General features: G+C 41.5%; 1 protein-coding gene across 8 annotated transcripts in view; it reads left to right on the top strand.

The window, feature by feature from the left end:
* Positions 1–14,984, top strand: part of CMKLR2 (chemerin chemokine-like receptor 2) — an 80,006-nt gene that overhangs the window by 39,948 nt on the left and 25,074 nt on the right. For 4 of the 8 annotated variants that reach the window (XM_053905643.1, XM_053905632.1, XM_053905642.1 and 1 more), the window contains 2 exons: positions 8,121–8,171; positions 11,624–11,850. The gene's annotated coding sequence lies outside the window, so the exon portion shown is untranslated. The remainder of the gene's footprint in view (positions 1–8,120; positions 8,172–11,623; positions 11,851–14,984) is intronic. The other 4 variants (XR_008423298.1, XR_008423296.1, XM_053905629.1 and 1 more) reach the window with 1 other exon arrangement.

Below are 14,984 nucleotides of genomic sequence, written 5' to 3' on the forward strand. Positions count from 1 at the left end.
TCTCTGTCTCTGTCTCTGTCTCTCTCTCTCAAAAATAAATAAACATCTAAAAAATGAATAAAAATAAAAATCTTTAAAAAAAGATGGAAGTTGGAAATTATTATTTGCCATTTTGCCAGGGAGAAAGGGATTGTTTGTTTATCATTAGCTAAAAGAAGGTGCCTGTTCATAATCCTATTCAATCAAACAGTTATTGATGGAATCCTTGGCTAGGTTGGTAGAAGGAGACATAAGAATTTTAAAGGAAGAGTCTTGCCCTTGGTAAGCTTAAAGCTATGCTGCCTGGGAACAGAATGAAGTTATTAAACCAAAAAGGCTTGTTTGTCCGTTTATCTGTTTTTAATTTATTTTTTTAGTAATCTCTATGCTCAGTGGGGCTCGAACCCACAACCCTGATATCAAGAGTCGCATGCTCTACTGACTGAGCTAGACAGGAGCCCCTAACCTAAAAACGTTTAGAAGTATGGCGTGCTGGGGCGCCTGGGTAGCTCAGTTGGTTAAGCATCTGACTCTTGATTTTGGCTCAGGTCATGATCTCACAGTTTGTAGGATGGAACCCCGCCATTGGCCTCTGCACTGATGGGGCAGAACCTGCTTGGGATTTTCACTCTACCTCTCTGCCCCTCTCTCTGTCATGTGCATGCTCATTCTCTCTCTCAAAATAAATAAACATTAAAAAAAAAAAAAAGAAGTATGGGGTGCCTACCGAAGGTGGAGTTTAGAAAGGCAGAGAGGGATGTGAACAGGCATATTCAGTTTAACAGTTCATGGAGGAGGTGAGAGTCAGTGTCCCATGACACAGTCAAAGTGAGATGACAAGATTTGGACTTGACTGAGTAACTGATGGGATGTACCCACCAGAAGTCCTCCTGAGCCCGAGGAGCTTGTGGAAGCACTTGCTAGGAGGGAGGAGCACAGACTTCTGACCCATGAGACAAGGGATGTGAGAGCAGCATGCAGGTGAAAAGCAGAGAGCTGTTTCCACTAAAGCATCCAGGGCGCAAGAAGCCCTGTTTATGGTCTCTGCTAACAAAAACAACAACAACAAAAAATCAATGAAAGAGAATTCTCCATTCCACGACCCTCACTTCATGCCAAAGCCCTACCCAGCTTTGACGCGACAAGCATTCCCATGCTCGGGCAGTGCACTGATAAGAGTTGTGGCGCCCAGGGGGTGCGAACTTGTACTCAAACACGTGCAATAACCTCCTGGAGGCCCTGGGAATACTTTTGGGTGAACTCTTCTCAAGTGTGATATATTTTTCGGGCGAGCACAGTGGAACTACATCAGAAAAATGGAGACGCCCCAATGAATCCCGAATTAACACCCTAAATACGACCCCATTTGTGTCCACTGTCAACAACAGGGATTTTCAGGTTACAATAGAAATATATTTATATAACACTTGATGTTTTTCACTGCTGTTTTCAGTAATACTGCTGACTACTCTCCTAAGGAATCCACATCTAACTCAATCCGGCAGTGAAGGCTCTCACTGAAGTCCTGAAAACCTGTATTGCCAGTGTGGCTGATCTGCATAAAGCATTTCAGAATTTAACCAATCCATTAATACAGCTGGGCTCAAAGTCAGGCTGACTCAACGAGGACCAGGAAATTCCCAAGTGGACTTTGTTTTGAGTGTTCTTTTTAAACTGAAGACGAAAAGAGAGTAGGAAAAGGGTTCAGGCTCACGGGTGGGTTAGGCAGACTTTTTAGGACACCAAAAACAAGAGGCCTTGTTGGTGTTACTGTCAAAAAGGCAATCTCATGAATACAAAGTTCCAGCTAAGGTGAAGCCAAGAAGGTAATTCATTTCATAAAGTCTAACGCATAAAGAATTCAATAAGGAGGGTCATAGTGTTCCCTCAGGAGTCATGCAGAAGCGAAGCAGATTTCACTGGTGCTTAAAATGGCTTCTAGGGTTTCTCTCTGAAGTTCTAATTTTGTGTTTTCTTTTTATGCCCCCCCCCAAAATGTTATTAAAGAATTGCCTATGGGGGCACCTGGGTGGCTCAGTTGGCTGAGCGTCCGATTTTAGCGCAGGTCATGATCTTGCAGTTCACGACTTTGAGCCCCGCATCAGGCTCTGTGCTGCCAGCCCAGAGCCTGGAGCCTGCTTCAAATTCTGTGTCTCCTCCTCTCTCTGCCCCTCCCCTGCTCGTGCTGTCTGTCTCTCTCTCTCAAAAATTAAAATAATAATAATAATAATAATAATAATAATAAATGAGTCAGTTGGGTTTAGTTCTGCCATTTCAAATATTTGACATAATTGCATATAACAGACCTCAATATTCAACAAAACGTGATCGTTATAAACACATGTAATATAATCATTCCAGAAGTGTTTGAGGAACACTAGGGGGTGCATCAGGTCTTGGGATGAAGGCAGAGTTGCTATGAAAAAGGGAGGACTTTGTGGAGAAGGACTTTGAAAGGAGGTCTGCAACCTGGTAGCTTGGAAAAGAGAATTCAAGCCGAATCTAAAAAAATATGTGTGGTGTTGAATTTTCATTAGGACCACACTGTCCCTAATTTCATGAAAAATAATTTGTACATACAGTTGGATCCCCGGACCTGGAACATAGTGCTTATGGATATGACATCCTTAATTTTTCATAGAACTTTCTCTTTGGTGGTTTATAATGATGCACTTCTGTTTGCATAGAAAAAAAATATGGTAATGGAGTATTCTGCCTGATTATATAATTAAGAGTTGACATAGATTTTTCAATTAGGTTATACCCTTTAAAAGTGCTGTTATTTGACTTGACCATTTTTGACCTAACAAAATGGCAGTTTCTTATGCTTCAACAGAAAATATGGATTACTAATTTAATAAAAAAAAAATAGTAGGATACTTACGTGTATAATTACTTGTTTTATTTTGTCTAAATATTTGTTAGATTTGTGTATTTTATTTATATACACGATATAGTTAACTATGTTTAACACTGAAACCTTAGTACACATACTATAGTTTTGATGACTGAGAAAGCACTTTCTCCTCCAACACTAAACTTTTATTGAGCACCTATTAGGTTTTCCGCAGGCTGCTCTGTACTTGAGACATACGCGTGAGTAAAACAAGAGGTGCCTGGGTGGCTCAGTTAAGCGTTCAACTCTTGGTTTCAGCTCAGGTCATGATCTCACGGTTTGTGAGTTTGAGCTCTCGCATCAGGCTCTCTGCTGTCAGCACAGAGCCCACTTCAGATCCTCTGTCTCCCCCTCTCTCTACCTATCTAGAGCACTCTGTCTCTCTCAAAAACAAGCAAACAAACAAACAAACAAGAAAGGATGATTAAAACATAATCTTTGCTTATAAGGCTCTCACAGTTTAGTAAGGGAGAAAACACTTCCACAGATAATTACTACGGTGCACAAGGTTTAAGAAGGAAGTGCCTGAAATCAGACAGACCCAGAACTCTTGTCTGAGTTTCAACACTATTGCTAAGTGCCCAAGCTCTCTTTGCCTCATGGAAATAATAATAGTATCTCACAGGGTTGTTGAGAGAATTAAATGTGAAAATGCGCGTAAAATGGCTTAACATCGTATTGTACTTCAAAATACGCAGGAAATGTTAGGTATTACCACAATGTGTTAAATGCTATTATATAAATAGGTGTGCCTGGTATTTGCTTCCTTTTGCATGTGGTTAGGTGAACTGGTTTTTTTTCTTTTTTATTTATCTGTTTTTTTTTTTTTTAAAGATTTTATCTTTAAGTAATCCCTATACCCCATATGAGGCTCAAAGTCACAACCCTGAGACCAAGAGTTCCACTGATGGGACCAGCCAGGCGCCACTGAGTGAACTGGTTTTAATTATGAGTTACTCATGAAATAGTGAACTAGTTTGCTTTTGTAAGATTTTAGAGGAAAATTTCATCACCTTTTCCTGGAAGTAAGACCCATTGTCAACCAAAAGTCCTTGTCTAATTAAGTGGCTGAACAGATTTAACACATCCTTCAGGAGGGAAGCTAGCTTTCCTAAGCACTCAACAGTCTTTTAACACCTCTAATAAAAAAGAGGAACTGAATACAGGAACTAACGAATTTGATGATAATCAAGAATTTAAATTCTCACCTCAAACTCACCTTTGCCCTCTCAGATAAAAATTATTGTTAGTTATTGTCAAGATGCCATGGGCATAAATGTCTTCTATCAAAAGCCACTAACGTAGGCTTTCAGCCAGGCAATAAATATTTTTGAATTCTACTGTTTGCCAGGCACTGAGCTAGACTCTAGGGGTATAAAGGCAAGCAAAAACTACAGCCTGTCGGAGGAGAGACATTTATTATGTATTCAAATATATAACTAACAGTTATAAGTAAAGCATATAGAGCAGTGACCTTGATTGAGACTGAGGGACAGGCTGGTGGTGGTCAGAGAAGAGTTCATTTAGAATGAACTGTAATGAACTAACATCTGAAAATACCACTTACCCTTCAGTAGAGCCGGTGATTTGCTCCCCAATCAAAAACAACCAGCAAGTTCAGGAAATAAAAGCTTAGTCAAATCAATTGTTTAGCTACATAATGAAAAATACTAAGTTGATATAAATTATTTACTCTTGGGGCGCCTGGGTGGCTCAGTCAGTTAAGCATCTGACTCTTGATTTGGGTTCCGATCATGATCTCACGGTTTGTGAGTTTGAGCCCTGCATTGGGCTCCACTCAGATGGTGCAGAGCCTGCTTGGGATTCTCTCTCTCTCTCTCTCTCTCTCTCTCTCTCTCTCCCTCTCCCTCTCTTCTCTGCCTTTCCCTCAAGCGCGCTCTCTCTCTCTCTCTCTCAAAATAAATAAACTAAAAAAGCAAATAATAAATTATTTTTTGTTTGACTTTGTATGACTTTTTTGTTTGACTGCCTTTCTGCCCCACATGGGCTTTTATTTCATTAGCCCTATTGAAATAGCCCTTCACCTCTGGGGTGATTTTCTCATTATCAACATGCTCACATACAAAATGTTACTTCAGTATAGTCCTTCACATGCACTAACCAAGAAGATGGGGGAAATTTTAGAAGGTGGTAAAATGACCGAGTTCTTCTTGCCTTATCTGGGAGAGGGGCTTTGCTCTGGAATAATATTTCATGTATAAACATGGCGTTTCTCCATAGTTTGCCTTTTGTTTTTTTTTTCTTTGTTTTGTTTTGTTGAGATAATGAATAGGGCAAGTATTCTGAACTTCAGTTCACACTTAAAATTGCTTATATCAGAGGAAGGATTATAATATATCAAACACTATAAAAAAGATTTATTCAGAAAGGTATTGTGTTTCCCAGAACACAAGGAGGGGAAAATGACTGTAGAGAGTGTCTGTCCATTTTAAACTTTTATTAAAATATTTACAAGAATCTTCACATTCTGGGGCACCCGGCTGACTCAGTCAGAAGAGCATGCAACTCTTGATCTTGGGGTCATGAGTTCGAGCCCCATGTTGGTATAGAGATTACTTAAAATAAATAAATAAAATTTAAAAAAAAGAATATTCACATTCATTTATTTCAGCCTCAAATAAACAAAAGCTTGATTTTTAAAAACTACATCTATTTTTTTTTTGCCATGTGAAATGGAATCTGCTCAAGTCCACTGAGTGTTCTTCAGTAATTTCCTAAAGAATGACCATTGCTTCCATTTTACGTTTTTTCTTAAGCAATCGGTAAATAACTTATTCATCAAACTTGAGAGAATGCCCCAAAAGAATTTCTTTTGAAAAGCTGGTCTTCTTCTTGCTGAGCCAGACAATTCCTGTGTTTTCTAGCCAGTTGGATGACAGCAAGTCAGTGAGATCACAGCAAGAAGTCCCAGCTATGTTAGACCCGTCTTCAGCACAAGAAATGAACTCATCTACACGAATCATTTGGTGCAAAATAAATAAATTCCTTCAGTAGAACATTATCACAGGATCAGAATGTCCTACTTTGGAAAGGAAGGAATGAGCACAATGCAGCTTTACAGTAACAGCAGGAAACCATTATTTTGTTGCTCACAGTGGTATGTTTCAGCCGATGTTTTCTTAGAATGAAGCATAAATCCAAAATGTTAGCTAAACCAATCCTGAATAATATCAAATGAGCCCTCTGATTACAGCCTGTGATCATTACATTAGCTGGAAGCCTAAGAATTTGCAGCCTGTCAACAAAGTTCATGCTAGTTATGTGAATTATTTCATAATACACCCTAATTCAAAGATTAATAAAGTAAGATAATAATAATGATATATCACAATTCTTGGCTATAAACCAGGCACTGTGCTAGACACATATGTATCCTGTGTATTTTTTTTTTTTTTTAAGTAAACTCTATACCCAGTGTGGGGCTTGAACTTATGATCTGGAGATCAAAAGCCACATGCTCTCTACCCACTGAGCTAGCCAGGCACCCCTATTCTTCTTCTTTTCTTTTCTTTTTTTTAATGTTTGTTTATTTATTTTGAGACAGAGCATAAGCAGGGGAAGGGCGGAGAGAGAGGAAGAGAGAGAATCCCAAGCAGGCTCTGCACTTTCAGCTCGGAGCCTGACACGGGGCTTGACCCTATGACCCTGAGATTGTGACCTGAGCCAAAATCAAGAGTCAGACGCTCAATCCACTGGGCCACCCTGGGGCCCCTCTTTTTTTTTTTTTTTTTTTTTAAGTGAACATAACTTCAAGATTATATCATCTTCATAATAAAACAAATATGACATTTAGAGCTAGATCACTTTCTTTTTTTTTTAATTTTTTTAATGTTTATTTATTTTTGAGAGACAGAGAGAGACAGCATCAGCAGGGGAGGGGCAGAGAGAGAGGGAGACCTAGAGCATGAAGCGGGCTCCAGGCTCTGAGCTGTCAGCACAGAGCATGATGCGGGGCTCGAACTCACGAGCCGTGAGATCATGACCTGAGCCAAAGTCGGACGCTCAACCGACTGAGCCACCCAGGCGCCCCTAGAGCTAGATCGCTTTCAATGCTTGCTTCTCTTAATAGCCAGCATTCTCTTCCGTCTACAGTTGAGATCAACACATTCAAGCCTCAGCACTTCTTTGTAATTTTAACCTTTTTCTGAAAAATCAGTCTGCCCACCTTAGCCTCTGCTTCCTGTCATAATGCTGCTTTCCCTGGGCGGACAGAGAACCCTTGCCCTTCTTGTAATGTGTCACTTTGTGGGGCTGGTGCTTGCCACGCTTCTTGCAGAAAGTCCGGTGGGTTTTTAGGAATGTTCACCGTGTTTGTGAGAGCTACATCTGTACAGAAGGTATCTTGTTATAATTGTTTAAACAACCCAGCCGTGGTCTCTCGATGGGGTTTCTCCCCAGATCACAGATGAAGAAACTGAAGTTGGCTGTAATAATTAAAAAAAAAAAAAAAAAGATGTGGTATGTGGGACCACTGTCTTTGATTTGCCATTATTGGGGAGGAAAAAAAATATCTTTTCCTCCTCCCCTTCTAAATTCTCAACTGGGGTCCCTGCGACAAAAGACGGAATATTGAGAGAAAACCATACAGATTGCTTAATACAAGTTTGGCATGACTCGGGAGCCTTCATAAGGAAATGAAGACCTGAGGAAACCGTTATACTGGAGTGTTTTTATCCTGACCAAAAATGAGAACCTCTGAGAATGTGTTAAGACGAAGGGTTGTGAGCGGAGAGAGTAAAGTGGGGGAAACATGGCAAGGTTTGTTGCTCAGATCCTTCTCAGAGTCCCTACTTCCTTGGAGGTAAGGATGCCCTTTCCTCGGGGTCTATGGAGGGCATCTGTCACGTGAGACTCCTATGACCTGCTTCAAGGGAGACAAGGGAGGTCAGAGAGTCCTTTCTGCTGCTGCTGTTTCTCAAACTCCTTCAGCTTAAGCTATTTAATATGCCAAGGTGCCATATATTGGGTAGGATGTCCTAAACCTTACCAGTTTCTACGTTGGATTGGGAACAAATGTGAAATAGTACTTACAAATAAGACAATAGGAAATAGACATACACTAGAAATAGAGGGAAGATGGGATTTAGAGGTCTGGAGGCCTAGGGAAAACAATTATAATAGTGACAAATAACTATGCTTCAGACACCGAGCTCCACGTGATTGCCTCATTTCATCCCCACAGCTACCCAATCAAGTAGATACTATTATGATCCCTCTTTTACAGATGGAGAAATCGGGGCTTGGAACTTTTGACTAACTTCGCAAGGCCACACAGGTAGGTAATAAGTGGAACTGCAGTTTGGAACCAGGGTCTGTCTGACTCCAGGGCCCTAGTCCTTAACTACCGTAAAATACTGCCCAGAAATGCTTATGATGGTTTGTGGATTTCACCAAAGCACAAGATGAAGAGGGCCTGGTGGGAAAGAGGGAAGTTCAACAACTAAAGAGATGAGGGTGACAGAGAAAGAAGACAGACTGGAAAGGAAACATAGAACCAGAATTCAACTCTACATATAAACACCCTTGATATATTTAGATGTCCCGAGGGAGAGTGGAGGGCGAGGGCAGTGACAGATGAGGCATAACTGGAGTGTCTTTGGGGGCTGCTGGGACTTCTCTTCATCCCACGATGGTGAGCCAGGTAAGTGTCCTCGGGCCAACGAAGGCCTGCCGTGTTCTCAAACTGCAGTGTTGATCCGGCAAAGCGCCACATCTCACCAGTTTATTTAGAGTTTGGGGATGGCTAGAGCATGAGCTTGGCTCTCTTCCTCTGTTTGAGTAGCTGCAGCAGCGATTAAAGTGGCCTCAGTCTGTGGAAAAAAAAGTGAGACAGAGAGAGAGAGATAAAAGGAAGGCTGCACATTCTTGAATACTCTGTTAATGTTCTGGCTGTGCAAAGCAATTCTATTAATCTCGCTTTCGGTCTCTCGATTCCAACAGTCATATTAGGGACTTGGCTTCTAATACACAGTCTTTAAAGAGGACAGATAGGGGTGCAGGGAAGAGAGTCTGGGATCCCTAAAGAAAGAATTTGCCTCCGCAGTGCCACACTTGGGGTGCTATCAGAATTCTCTCCTCTGAAGCCTTTCCCCACTTGCCTGGAATTCACTGAGCCCCCCACCCCTCTGAGGAAGTGCTTCCCCACCTTGATGTTTAGTCCCATCATTATCCTAGGACTGGAAGGTAAATGTAGGTCTTGGAAATTGAGTGGACCGGAAAGAAACTTCATACACACTTTTTAAAAACCTTACCACGCCTCCATCCTCCTCCTTCTTCATTGTCCTCCCAAGGTCGGAGCAACACTTTTGGACTAAAGATCTATGAAAAGAGAATTTTTTAAACAGGTAAATCGTGACTCACATAAAATTAACGTGTCACAAGGTTTTTTTTTTTTGTTTTTTTTTTTTTAACTCATTAATGAATGATGGACTCGGTGAGATGTTACCATGGGTTGAAATGAGAATTCAAAGTATCATGCATATATAGGCCATCAGGAATGTTGACATGAATTTAGAAACAGTCGCAAAACTGGCAAAACTGATCAGTAATTCACAGGACAATAATCAACTGCATTCCAGTAGACACAATTCATTCATATTTCTACGGACAAGGATCATTTGTATTAAGCTGTTGACAATGTGTGCAATTGTCAAACACTCAGACAGCGACAGGCAGAGAGAAGCTGAGAAGGCACACCAGATAGGAAAGACACTGAGAATCTTTCTTCCCCTTTCAATGTCTCTCACAGTTGCTCCTGACAGGCCCTAAATCCTGAAGAAATTAGGACATTTCCTTATATGTAATTCAACATAAAAAATAAATAAATACTAAACTAAAACTCATAAATTTTGTAATAAAATTAAAATAGTTTTTTTTTTTTTCCCAGAATTTTCTTACTGCAAAACTGTACATTAATCCACGGAAGTGAAGCCTTTGCTTTGCTGGTACACTAATTTAGTCCGCTTTTGGAGTTATAACTCCTCCTCCAGTAACTTAGCTTTTGGACACACCGGTGACTTCTTTAGTAAAGTCCTCTTTCAGGCCAGTGGGCTGAGCATTTTCTTTTGAGAGAGAGTGTGTAAGGGAAAGAGAGTTGGCACAGGGGGAGAGAGAGAGAATCTCAAGCCGGTTCCATGCTCAGCGCAGAGCCCAATGCCAGGCTCGATCTCACGGCCCTAGGATCATCACCTGAGCCGAAATCAAGTCAGACGTTCAACCAACTGAGCCACACAGGTGTCACTAGGTTGAGTATTTTCTTTTTTTTCTTTTAAAGGTTTTTATTTATTTTTGAGACAGAGACAGAGCATGAGCAGGGGAGGGGCAGAGAGAGGGGGAGATACAGAATCTGAAGCAGGCTCCAGGCTCCCAGCTGTCAGCACGTTTGAGCCTGACGCGGGGGTCAAACTCACAGAGTATGAGATCATGACCTGAGCTGAAGTCGGACGCTCAACCGACTGAGCCACCCAGGTGCCCCGGGTTGGGTATTTTCTAATGAAATAGATCGAAGAAGAAAATGGAAGAAACATTGTGTGGTACTATCACTGTAAATGGGTAAGGTATCTGAAATAAAACCCAGCCATAAATCATATTTTTCGGGACACCTACAAATCATGTCTCACGGTATAGTTCTGTATTAAGACCACTGTATTGATTTTAATTCTCACTCCAGTGTGTCATGAGGTTGAGAAGTGTGTGTATTTTTTTTAAACAGTAAGATGTCACCCTGGAAACACTTTAGATATCTGCTGGGTCTGTTAGTTAAAAGGATACGTTTTTATTATTCAATATAAAATAATAATTTTAAATTTAATTACATAATTGAAAAGATAATTTTATATTTAATTATAAATTTAAACAAATTATTGTTATTAATTATTTTAATGTTTATTTACTTTTTTTTAATGTTTATTTGGGGAGACAGAGAGACAGAGTGGGGGAGGGGCAGAGAGAGAGGGAGACACAGAATCTGAAGCAGGTCTCCAGGCTCTGAGCTGGTCAGCACAGAGCCCGACATGGGGATCGAACCCATGAAGTACGGGATCATGACCTGGGCCGAAGTCGGATGCTTGACCGACTGAGCCACCCAGGTGCCCTAATGTTTATTTACTTTTAAGAGAGAGAGACAGAGAGAGCATGAGTGGAAAGGGGCAGAGAGAGAGAGGGAGACACAGAATCCGAAGCAGGCTCCAGGCTCTGAGCTGTCAGCACAGAGCCCGACGTGGGGCTTGAACTCCCTGACCATGAGATCATGACCTGAGCTGAAGTCGGACACTTAACCGACTGAGCCACCCAGGCGCCGCAACAAATGATTTTAAATAAAAGTTGCCTAAGGAGCAATCAGCTTTCTAGATTTGAAAATGAGGTGGGAGGGTACTGGGCAGGGGGATAAAGACGAAAAATTAAAAAGGCTCTTGGTTATACTCTGGTCAATTTGCCTCAACTCGGAGCTGGGAGTAGAAATGTTAAGTACAGTACAGTCAAGTAAAATGTAAAGGGTGCCCTCAAACAACAGCAGCTTGTGTCTCAGGGTGACACTTGCCAGTTGGGACTGAGCCCCTGTTAGCCACCAGCACCATCAGCAAGCCCCAGTGGTTTGCTGGGAGGTCTTGATCATGGGAAGGCTGTTGTTTTGTGGTTAACACTTCCACCCAGCTCCACGTGGGCAAACATCCAAATAAGACGAAACTGATTGCCAGGCTACTGCACTCTATTTCCACATCTGTTTAGGCTCCTCTCGGGTCTTGCTCCAGTCCTGATTTCTGCATTCTGACTCCTGGCTGAGCCGTCTCCCGCAGCTTTATTTATTTCTGGCCTTACTGAGTGAGTGTCGATGCTTTGCTTAAGAACTAAGCTATCTTCTCCGACGCATGGCTTCCTGTAGCCGGCTGACTTCGTTCCTCCACGCGTGGTGGAGCATCAGCTCTCCGGGATTCAAGTCGGCTCTGTCCTGTGTGGTGAGTCCTTCCCTCCGAGGCCCCCAGGAGCAGCTGCACCTCGTTCCTCAAGGTCACTCTATACACTTAATCTCCCAACGGGCTTGCTTCCTGAAGGCTCTGCTGCTCCCTCCCGGAGCCCAGCAACACTACCTCAAGCTTCCCTGGCTCAGCTTTATCCAGATAAACTACTGGGTTGCTGAAACAATTTCAGAATTCTGATTCTCCCAACCTGTAATAAGAAAGAGAAAGTAAGCCAAACAAGTAAAGCCAAATTTCATGTTGACCATAATGACAGGAGTTCATGGTTAGTAGGTATAATTATTAAACTATACCAAAATCATCTTTATTTAAGCTCTTCCTCACTCGTTCTTTCAACAGATATTTATTGGGCCTGTTCCATGTTCTGGGAATTGTTCTTGCAACTAAGGATATAGCGGAGAATTTAAAAAGACAGTTTTGGGGTGCCTGGGTGGCTCATTCAGTTGAGTGTCTGACCCTTGGCTTCAGCTCAGGTCCTGATCTGATGGTTTTGTGGGCTTGAGCCCTGCATCGGGTTCTGAGCTGACCGTTTGGGGCCTGCTTGGGATTCTCTCTCTCTCTCCCTCTCTCTCTCTGTCCTTCCCCCACTTGTGCTCTCTCTGTCTCTCTCAAAATACATAAATAAACTGAAAAAAGAAAAAAAAAGAGTTTTGGGACTCAGAGCTTACACTGTATATCTAATGGGATTTCCTTGAGTGAAGAGGTAAATAATGATTTAAAGAGTGCTACTTTAGGGGTGCTTGGGTGGCTCAGTCGGGTTGAGTGCCTGCTTCGACTCAGGTCATGATCTCAAGGCTCGTGAGTTCGAGCCCTGAGTCAAGATCTGTGCTGACAGCTCAGAGCCGGAAGCCTGTTTCAGCTTCTGTGTGTGTGTCTCTCTCTGCCCCTCCCCTGCTCACATTCTGTCTCTCTCTGTCTCTCAAAAATAAATAAACACTGACAAAAAATTTTTAAAGAGCGCTACTTTAGACAAGGGCATCTAATTGGCATGCTGATATGTATTCTCTCATTTAATCATAGATATATTAACCATTCAATTTGTGGCTCCTATCTGAAATCAGTACATCATGCTCCAAAAAGTATAGTCTTTCAAGCCTTAAATACTTGAGCCATAACAAATATCCTAGTCTGTGTTTTTTTCCAATTTTTTATGATGACAAATTTCAAACATTCAGAGCAGTTGAAGGAATATCGTGCAGAGAACAATTACATACTTATAATCTAGATTGATGACTAACATTTTGCTGTATCTGGTTGACCTATAATTATTTATGTATTTTAAATGTATTATTTGAAGATAGTTTCAAGCTTGCAAAAAACTTGCAAGAAGATGGCAAAGAATTCTTTCAAATCCCTTTTACCTATTGTTAAAATTTTGCTCCATTTGTTTTTATATTCTGTGTATGCGTCCATGTAGTTTTCCTGAGAGGAAGTTGCACAACTCATGCCCCCTTCTCCTCATATATATATATTTTAATGTTTATTTGTTTTTGAGAGAGAGGGAGAGGGAATCAGAGGATCTGAAGCAGGCTGTCCTATGTGGGGCTAGAACTCATGAACTGCGAGATCATGACCTGAGCCGAAGTCGGACAGTTAACTGAGCCATCCAGGTGCCCCTACCTATATATTTTAGTGTCTATTTCCTAAGAACAAGGACATTCTTCCACATAACCATTGCATATTAATAATTAGAGGAAATTTAAGTTGATGCAATACTGTCAGCCAACCTCTAATCCATGTTCCAGTTTTGTCAGTTGATCTAATAATGTTCTTTTGGGCCTTTTATTTTTCTCTCGTATAGGATGCAGTCAGCATCAGATGTTACATTTACTTGCCATGTCTCTTTAGTCTTTTAATCTGGAACATTTCCATAGCTTTTCTTTGTCTTTGATGACATTGACATTTTTGAAGAAAACAGAACATAAAAAAAAAAAGTTCCTTATTTGGAGGTTGTCTGATGTCTATCATGTGTCATAGTTTGGGTTCTTCTAAAAGAAGACTCAGGGACAGCTTAATGATCGGATATGAGGCTGTGCCCTTAGGATCCATTCCTGTGTGTAGAAGGTGGAGAGACAACTGGGCAGGGGGAGAAATTGAGCTGCAAAGGTAGGACCGTCTCCATAGGTGGACCTGGGAAGCTAAAATGGACCCGTAAGAATTATCCCCCACTGGGGCATGATGGCCAGGCCTTCCTACTTCCATTTCAGCCATCACTGGAGGTGAGCCACTCTAGAAGGGCATGGCCCTGGGAAGGGAACTCTGTGTAGTAACAGCAGTCCCTGAAGGGCTGCTAATTGGACGCTGTTTCTTTTTTTTTTTTTTTTTTTTTTTTTTAATTTTTTTTTTGGACGTTGTTTCTTGATGGCTCCCCAGGAGCTAGGGCAACATTTTACCTGGAAAGGGGACCTAGACTGTGCCATAAGTATACCTCAATTAAAAAAAAAAAAAAAGATAGGAACACCTGCGTCTGACTCTTGGTTTTGGCTCAGGTCATGATCTCACCGTTGGTGGGTCTGAGCCCCACGTGAGGTCCCGCACCGACAGTTGGAGCCTGCTTGGGATCCTTCTTGGGATTCTCTGTCTCTCTGCCCCTCCACTGCTTGTGCTCTCTCTCTCTCTCTCTCTCAAAATAAATAAACAAACACAAAAAGATAAACAAAAAAAATGTTTCATCACTAGTCACAGATTACTTTTTTTTGATCTCTTTTCCCCATTTTCTTTAAAGTTTATTTATTTATTTTGAGAGAGTAGGGGGGCACAGAGAGAGGGTGAGAGACAGAATCCCAAGCAGGCCCTGCACTGTCAGCGTAGAGCCCAACTCGGGGCTCAAACTCACAAACCGTGAAATCATGACCTGAGCTGAAAACAAGAATCAGTCGCTCAGCTAACTAAACCACCCAGGCCCCTCTGTCTTTTTTTTTTTTTTTTTTTTTTTTTAAAGAAAGCTCTACATTTAATGTGGGGCTTGAATTCATGACCCCAGATCAAGAGTTGCATGCTCTACTGAAAGCCAGCCGGGCGCCGCTCTGTTCTCTTAAAAAAAATTTTTTTAATTAAGGTTATTTATTTATTTTGAGAGAGAGAGAGAGAGAGAGAGAGAGAGAGAGAGAATC

The sequence above is a fragment of the Panthera pardus genome, unplaced genomic scaffold (genome assembly GCF_024362965.1).
Source record: "Panthera pardus isolate Hobbes unplaced genomic scaffold, ASM2436296v1 HiC_scaffold_10, whole genome shotgun sequence".
Classification (NCBI taxonomy): domain Eukaryota; kingdom Metazoa; phylum Chordata; class Mammalia; order Carnivora; family Felidae; genus Panthera; species Panthera pardus.